The sequence below is a fragment of the Cantharellus anzutake genome, assembly GCF_015039405.1.
Source record: "Cantharellus anzutake strain C23 chromosome Unknown EI90scaffold_143, whole genome shotgun sequence".
NCBI classification, from domain to species: domain Eukaryota; kingdom Fungi; phylum Basidiomycota; class Agaricomycetes; order Cantharellales; family Hydnaceae; genus Cantharellus; species Cantharellus anzutake.
In genome coordinates this window covers 109,103-117,836 of record NW_024067093.1, presented here as the reverse complement: position 1 = coordinate 117,836, position 8,734 = coordinate 109,103, and positions in this window count along the sequence as shown.

Sequence of the window (8,734 nt, the reverse complement as noted above, 5' to 3'; positions counted from 1 at the left end):
TGTAAAACTTGGTATGCAGGTTGCGGTTCGAGAATGCATAAGCATTAGTAAGAAGTACATCAGATTGTGGTATCGGAGGAGAGGGAGGCTAGGATGTCTCGATGGAGAGCCTCTGTGTTGATGAGTATGGCTGCCCGGATTATTGTGGCAGCTAGGAACGTGGCTCGTAAGGACACAGTGAGCTGCTCCGAAGTGAAGACCAGTCAGAAGTTCTGCAGATTGATGCGAGTGTAGTCCATATCCCCTTCTGTGGAATAGACATCCCAGCGTCTAGTCAACACATCTGGTTTCACTCCGAGTCTTCCGGGACGGAATCGGACAGTCATGTGGAACTGGGAGAGGAACTCTGACCAGTGGGCTTGCTGCTGGGTCAAGAGTTTGGTGGTGGAGAAATACTCGAGGTTCTTGTGGTTGGTGACGACATCGATTGGAGTTCCTGAACCTTCAAGGTAGTGACGCCATGATCGGAACACATCGTGAATGGCGAGCAGTTCCTTATCATGGGTGTCGTAATTGAGCTCTGGCACCGAGAGTGTTCTAGAGCGGAAAGCGATGGGGCAAATCTCTCCATCATCGCAATGGATGGACAGGATTCTGGAGATCACATAATCGGAGGCATCGGTCTCTACAATGAGGGGGGCGTCAGGTACCCAATGCATCAGGATGGGGGTGGAAGTGAAGGGGTGTTGAAAGCAGAACGACGGTCGTCAGAGAATAACCAGGGGGCTCCTTTACACGTAAGGCGCATCAAGGGGACCACAATGTTAGAGTATTGGTGGATGAAACGCCGATAGAAGTTAGCGAAGCCAAGGAAGGACTGGACATCCTTGACTTTATGGGGCTCAGGCCAATCTTGGACAGCTTTAACCTTCTCGATGGACATGGTGAGTCCGGAGGGAGAGAGGCAGTATCCAAGATATTCCGTAGTGTCCATATGAAATTCGCATTTCTTCGGATTGGCATATAGGCTGTGTTTGTGGAGTCTCCTAAGAACTTCTCAGACATGCTCCAGATGTGAAGCCATGTCTTCCGAGTAGGTAAGGATGTCGTCTAGGTAGACTACCACAGAAACGTCCAAGAGGTCGGCAAAGATCATGTTGACAAATCGCTGGAAGGCCGCAGGTGCATTCGTGAGACCGAATGGCATGACGAGCCACTTGTAGGAACCATAGCACGTGTGGAAGGAAGTCTTCCACTCATCGCCTGCTGCAATGCGAACCAGATGGTAAGCATGCTGGAGGTCGAGTCTGGTCTAGACTGTGGCATGGCTAGGTGCGTCAAGGAGGTCTGAAATGCAGGGAAGTGGGTAGCGATCTTTTTGGGTGATCTTGTTCAGCCCTCGGAAGTCAATGCAAAGATGGAGGGATCCGTCTTTTTTGTGGACAAAGAGGACTGGTGCCGTGTGAGTGGAAGTAGCGGGGTGAATGAACCCAGAGGCTAGGTGTTCATCTAAGAATTCCCAGAGAGCCTCGAGTTCCGAAGTAGAGAGGGAGTACATAGTACCCAAGGGTGGTGAAGTGCCTTCCTCAAGGTCAATCTTCAGGTCATGCTCATGGTGCAGTGCCAGCATCGAGGCTTTGCTCTTACTGAACACATCTGCGAACTCGTGGTACTCCTTTGGAACGGCCAAGAGGTCAACGGAATCGGTGTGGGATGAGGCAGCCCTCAAGTGGCTGTCCTCAGAAGGGATGGTTAGGCTGAAGGATACCGATCCTTCAAGTTGACAAGCCTTCGCAAATGTGGAATGGCTGATGAACTCGATAGATGGTAACGGAGGAATGGGAGCCTGGGGCTGAGGTGCTAGCGGAACATCAGATGGTTGGATGTCAGACGACAGCAGTGGTGCCAGAGATGACGGGGGAGAGCTCGGAGTAACTGTCTTGGTAGGTTCGGAAGTTCGGAACATAATACTGCTTGAGACCCAGTCAATCAACGGATTGTAGTGGGTAAGCCAGTTGTGTCCTAGGACTAGTGTTATGGGGATGGGGAGAATCCCCTTTCCTCGATCCATTCTTATAGAGGGATGACAAACATTGTATCCAGTCTGTACCATAATGGGATATGTAATCGATGAGTGATCCCAGTCTTGCATGGGAGTGGACGATCGAATTCCCATCGATCATGGTTGGTGATGTAGTGAGCTATTAAGGAATTGATGGTAGGTAGTCAGAGACGTCAGGATGGACAGGTCAGCCATGGGTACTTGGCGCTCCTTGATGGAGTGTACCGTGTGTGCAGTCGCAACTCGTGAGGTGGGTAAGAACTTTGTATAACTGCCATCGGTTACTTGGCATTCGCAGCACGAACATACCGGTAGCAGGTTGACATCATGAGCGTGCAATGAGGAATGGCTAGTGGGGCCTTCGGTGACTTGGCATTCCCAAAGGGAACGTACTGTTGGCAGGGGGATGTGATGACTGACGAGGGAGGGAACAGACGATGGATGGACAGCTACTTGGCGCTCGCATAGCGAGCATGCCTGTCATATCCGTGCATACCCGATCCCGACCCGACTTCCAGACCTCCTCCTTCCCCACCTCCGGATTCCTACCCTACCGCTGTCTGTTCCGATATTCACCTTCGGTCCTGGCACCACACCTCCTCTTACCTCCCATGCCACCTCCACTCCTCCTTCCCTCTCCTCCCCTATCTCCTGTCCGCTCCGATACTCACCTTCAGACCTGACAATTCTCCTTACCACCACTCCTTCCCTCTTCCCTTTCTCCTCTCTCTTCCCTCTGGTACTCTTCTGCTGACCTCCTGCCAAGTTATGACCTTCCACCGCCATCCTGTACTTCGTACTCGGGCACCGCTTGTACCTTTGCTCCGAGCCTCCGTCATAGTCCCTACCTCAGACTTTGACTCCACCTTGGTCTTAGTCCATTGCATTGGTGACCTCATACTACGTAAACACCATTGTGAATATTCCTCGGACTTTCAACCCCACCTCCATAACCTCCATAACCTCCGAGCTCCACGGATCACCTTCGGCACTTTTGCCGCTTGTAATGTATTTCTCGTGTTTTCCCCTCATCCCTATTTGGACTGCTGCTTCTCCCCATTCTAGCCAGTTAGTCATCATCCCCACTTCTCCTCATCCTCCTGCCCATCTGGGCCTCGCCCTTCTTACCTCCTTTCGGACATATCACAGGTTCTGCCTTATGACCTTCGGTACCACTCCGCTTCTGTCATCCCTTTGTTCCCGTTTGGACACCTTCGTTCCGATTCGGATCCCCTTCGTTTCCTTGTGCTTTTGCCCCCTCCATTATATATATCGGCGCTTGTACATACTCGTTTTGGGCTCAGTCCGAAATCGACCTGAATTCCCCCCAAGAGACTTTCCCTCTGCTAGATCCCAAATTAGGGACCCCCAGGACAACCAGCAATGGCACAGCACTCCGCTTGAGTTGCTGAGGCCGAGGTCCTTCCATGCTAAGTCTCCGATTCCACTCCGGAGTTGTCCGAATCCACCTGTTCTAACAGTGCCAGCATCATGGGAATGTGGGCCTCAGAGTATTCCTGATCTCCAAGATCGTGATATGACATCATCTGTTGAGCACTGGGGGGAGAGCTGAGTGATGAAGTGCCGTAGGGTACAGATTCCATAGGATGATATACATGTCGAGAGTCTTCGGCTCGCAACCTCGAGTTCTCATGGTGAGGACTGCTAGAGGACTCGACATAACCAGACTTATAAGACATGTTGTGAGTTGTACAGTCACACAGGTTCAATTGAGTCACAAGAGAAGGGTTGTTACAGGGGACAACACACAAGACAGTTGTAGAGAGTAATAGTAGTTAGTGGGAACCGCCTTTGGTGGTTTCCATACAAGATGCGTGACTATCTACAAATGGAAGGGTCGCAGGAAATCCCATGAAACACAAGTAACCTCGGCCAGCACCAAAACCCCAATGGGGAAAGCTTTGCACGAGGGGGGGAAAGGGGTAGAACGAGTAAGGAGGATAGGGTACCGGGACAGAGGGCGAAAGGGAGAGAGAGGGGGAGCGATAGAGAGGAGAAGTCTTTGACTATGCGACGGATATGGTCATTGGAGACTCCGTATCTGTAACATTGCCCCCCAGTCTCCTAACGACCATGATGCGGTCCCTGGGGGGCATATCTCCACAGGTCGTCTCTCCAGGGCAACCAGCTTCTCGAACGCTTGTGATAGGAATCCGGAGGGAGGGAGTCATACTGAGCTCCACCAGAGGAGGAGGATGGATGTGGGTCCAATCCTGGGTACTGCACAGGCAGGGGGTAGGGCCGACTCATAGAAGGAGGATGAACAGTTGTTGGAGGAGCTGCCAGGTTGACGACGAACGCAGGCACGGCAGTGTTGGTGTTGTTATCCACCACCCATGTAGGATTGACTGGCATCACGAAAGTTGGCGTCCGCAGAATTGACTGTGGCCCTCCGGCGCTATACGGTACCATACTAGAAGGGGAAGGATCGGGATTCGAGTCTCTCGGGTTGGAGCAGCTGTCCCTTTGAGCAATCGATTCCCGAGACGTAGAAGACCACCTTCTATCTGCATCGCTGTCGTAGTCGGATCGACTAGGTTCGGGCGATATGAGTCCATCCGAGTTCGACGGGTTTTGTTCCCCATTTGCCAACGAGCCTGTCCCGAGTGACCCGAGACTGATCCTTCTCTTCGGCCAGGATACGGATGGGACCTTCTCTCTTCTCGAGGCAATTTCCTCCAGCGGTTATGGTTCGACGAACCCGAGGGAGAGGATGAGGTGGAAGAGTTGTCAGTGGAAAGGGCGGATGGGGTGTTGGTAGGATGAACGCTTGGTTGCGGCACCACCACATTCGGAGGGGGTAGGAAGACCGAACTCCCCGCACCTGGCCAGTTGGGAGATGGAGGTGGCATGGAAGCATCTCCTAGGTTCAAACCCAACGTTCCCGATGTCAGCTCGTCTGAGCCTTCGTCGAAAGGAGTCGGTGAATCTGGCTGTGCCAGTTGTCGCTCAGCGTCATCCATGACCACCTCTTGTGCCTCGGCACGAGTCATGAAGTGTCCGGTATTCAGGTAGTAGAATGTCCAGCTTAGACGACATTTCTCCACCAACTTGAGGGTGGACAGGTCCTTGTTGGAAGGGGGTGGACCAGGCCACATGAGTCAGAATTCGTAGGCCTCCCTGTCTTCAGCACCAGGCAATGGTCCGGGCACATCTTCCCATCTGGGCCAGTCGAGGAACCAAGGGACTTCAGTCCCTTGAGCCAATGGGAGTTGATAATTACGAGCAGCCTTGGCATGTCTGCTCAGGTCCAGTTCTTCGAACAATCCATTCTTGATTATGCGACATGGCAGCTGACAAGCTAGGTATACAGTGAACTTGGGTGAACTTGCCATCAATCGATCATCAGTCAAACTTTCTTCAAGAAAAATTCCTTTCGGGGGTTCCAACCAGGATATCTTATGTCCCTCTTGGACATCTACTTCCATCAGGTGTTCATGGATCCGGGTGTAATTGACGAAAGCGGTAAGGAGGGAAATGATCCGGAGTATGTAGGTATATCGAGATATTATGGTGAAGGGGTGTTGCCAGGGAGCGAACTGGAAGGCAAAGATGTGACTGTCCAACTCGTGCTCGCCACCCGACTTGGACTCGAGTTTGTATATTACTTCCCTCAATTCATTAGGCAATCGCAATTTCGTGAGGGTCTCAGCCTTGAGTGCGGCGGCCTTTGAAGACTCCCAGCGTTCCAGCAATGGGGTCAGAGATCGAGGTGGAACGTTCTGGTTCCCGTTTTCTCTCAGCACTTCGGCCTTGTTGAGGTGGTGATTTTCAGGTAGCAAGAGCCACAATCGATCCAGAGATCGAGCACCGGGTCTTACGTGGTGCAAAGCGACGTACGAGAAGGTCGGGTCGAGGGGTCCCAGCTGCCCGTTTAACCACATAGGGTCGGATGGGGCTCTCTTGAAGGGCTCGGACGATACTTCGGCTGCCTCGAGACCTGGGCAGTCCCGTCTGTGTTCGTCCATGATCGCAACAGAGTTATGTGGGGTGGGCCTGCAGCTCATTCTTGCCAGTCCGAGAGACATTGTCAGTTAGGTTCGTTGATGGGATCGCGAGAGGAAAACGATGGAGATGGGAGGTGATCGAAGTGTATCCTGTTCACGTGCTGTTAATCGACTTCGTGTGAATACCCGATCAGGAAGTGGGCGCTTATTCACATCTGCTCAGGCCCGCCTTCGATCTATACCTTCCGAGGATCTCGGGGGCGTTTCGGAGGTCTCTTTCGGTTGCCCAGGTGTCTTCTTGCACCCCATATCCTTTCCATCTCACTCTGTACAGGAGTTTCCCTTTCCGCTTCCTGTACCCCACCACCTCTTCTACCTCAAACTCTTCTGAGGCTTTCATATCGTCCCTGGGGTTGGACAGTAATGGTCTTGAGATGTCACCGGGTGAACGATAAGGCCTCAGGTGCGCTACATTCACCACGTTATGCATAGGGTAGGAGTCGGGAAGTTTTAATCGGTAGGCGTTTTCGTTTATCACCTCTGTCACCTTGAATGGTCCAATGTGTCTCTGCATTAGCTTCCTCCCTGTACCCTTTACTTCCAGGAGGTTGAGTTTATGAGGATCGATCAGTACCAAGTCTCCCACTTCGTACGTTACTCTCCTGTGTTTGGCATTGTGCACTCTAACTTGACGCAGTTGTGCCAGATGGATCGCTTCTCGTGCCCATCTTCTGCGTACGTTCAATGCGTCTACTCTTTCCTCCACTTTGACATTGAGGGATTCCTCGGGAACTAGGAATGAGCTGGGCAGATGGGGTCGGAAACCCATCAGTAGCGTAGCAGGAGCTTCTCCTGTAGTAGTGTGAGGACTATTATTGTACGCTAACATCAGAACATCCAAAAATTCATGCCAGTCATCCCTGTCCTTATTGACATAAGCTCGTAACATGACTTCCAATTGCTGGTTCATTATTTCCATCTGTCCATCCGTTTGCGGGTGCGCAGCCGAAGACATCGCCAGCTTAGTGTTAAAGTGATGTGCTAAGGACGACCAGAACGTCGAGAGAAAACGAGGATCCCAGTCGCTGACTATTACTGCGGGCAACCCCACATGTTTAATCACATGGCGCCATAATAAGTCTGCAGCGCCCGTTGCATCCATGGTGGAAGAGCATGGGATAAAATGCCCATATCTCGTGAACTTGTCTACCACTACCAAGATGGCATCTGGCTGCATGGTTCCTTTAGGAGGGGGTAATCCCATCACGAAATCCAAGGTTATCGTGTGGTATGGCAAGTCAGGGACAGGCAAGGGCTTCAGCAGACCCGGCGTTTTGCCTCTGTCATGCTTGATCTTCTGGCAGATGTCACAAGTTTCCACATACTGTCGAGCATCCTTTCCAAGGTCCTTCCAATAACACTTAGATTTCAGGCGCTTGAGCGTTCTTTCTATACCCATGTGGGCAGCCTCGTGAGGGGTGTCATGAATTTCCTTGAGGATCGTGGTCCTGAGACTTCTCGGGACACATAGACATCGGCTGGCTTGCGGGTTGTCCCAAAGTAGCAACCCTTCCTCCGACACTTGGTAGGCACCTCCTGATACACCACCATCAAGAGTTTTACGGCATATGTCCCTGAATTCTTCGTCCATGTAGTAGGCCAGACGGAATTCCTCGGCTGTTCTTGGGGCTAAACCCAACCATAAACTTGTCGTGCTCTTTTCCACTTGATCTTCATCCACTATGTCCATGCTATGCGATAGGTCTAACTTATCTACAGCATTAGACCGTGCCCTGGTAACCACAAAGGCTCCTTTCGCTGGGTCCTTGCGCAGATACGTGCTCCAACTTTGGATAAGGTCCTCCTGAGCCAGGCTGGTTTCCAGACTGAGTAGCTTCTCCACGTTCGGGGATATCGTTTCCGGGGTCCGGGCCAAGCGAGATAAGGGGTCTACGTTAGAATGTGCAAGGCCCGGGCAGTGGACTATGGTCATCTTCGGGAATGCTGCGAAGACTAGACCCCATGCCACTAGGCGACGATTGTAGTTTTCGAAGGTCCTTGCCCATTGCAGTGCCATGTGGTCCGTGATCAGGAGTAGGTCCTCGCCTTCGATGAACGGTGTGAACCTGACTAACGATTCCTTAGCTGCTAAGGCTTCTCTCTCGGTTGCCAAGTATCGGGTCTCCGGACCCTTGCACGTTCGACTCCAATACGCGATAGCTCTTTCCACCTGGACGGTAGATTCTTCGAAAGCGGATGCCCACTGTGCAGGTAGGGGGCGATCATCTCACCTGGCGTTCAACTTCTTTACCCACTCAGGGATCTGCTCCTGCCGATCATATGCGAGTTTCAACTTCTTGTAGGTGCGCATCCCCTTGAAGTCCTTAATAGTCATCGGCAGTATCTGCTGTAACGTACCCGCCAAAGCTACGTCAGATGCATCGGTATAGAGCCTATAACCCAGCCCTTTCATGGGGTGTCCCCTGACCGGAGCTGTGGCTAGGGCGTATTTCAGCAATGAGAAGGCTTGTTTGCATGGCTCATGCCAGATCCAGGGAGCCCCATCTTTCAACAAGTCGAAGAGGGGTCTGGCAATGAGTGAATACTGAGGTATGAACGAGGAGAAGTAAACCACTATTCCAAGGAAGGTGCGCAGCACCTTCCTGTTTTGGGGTTCTTTGATCTCCAGTAAGGCTTGCACCTTTTCCCTGTGAGTGGAGAGTCCCAGGCGAGATGCCTTTTGACCCAGTAGCAACAAACTCTG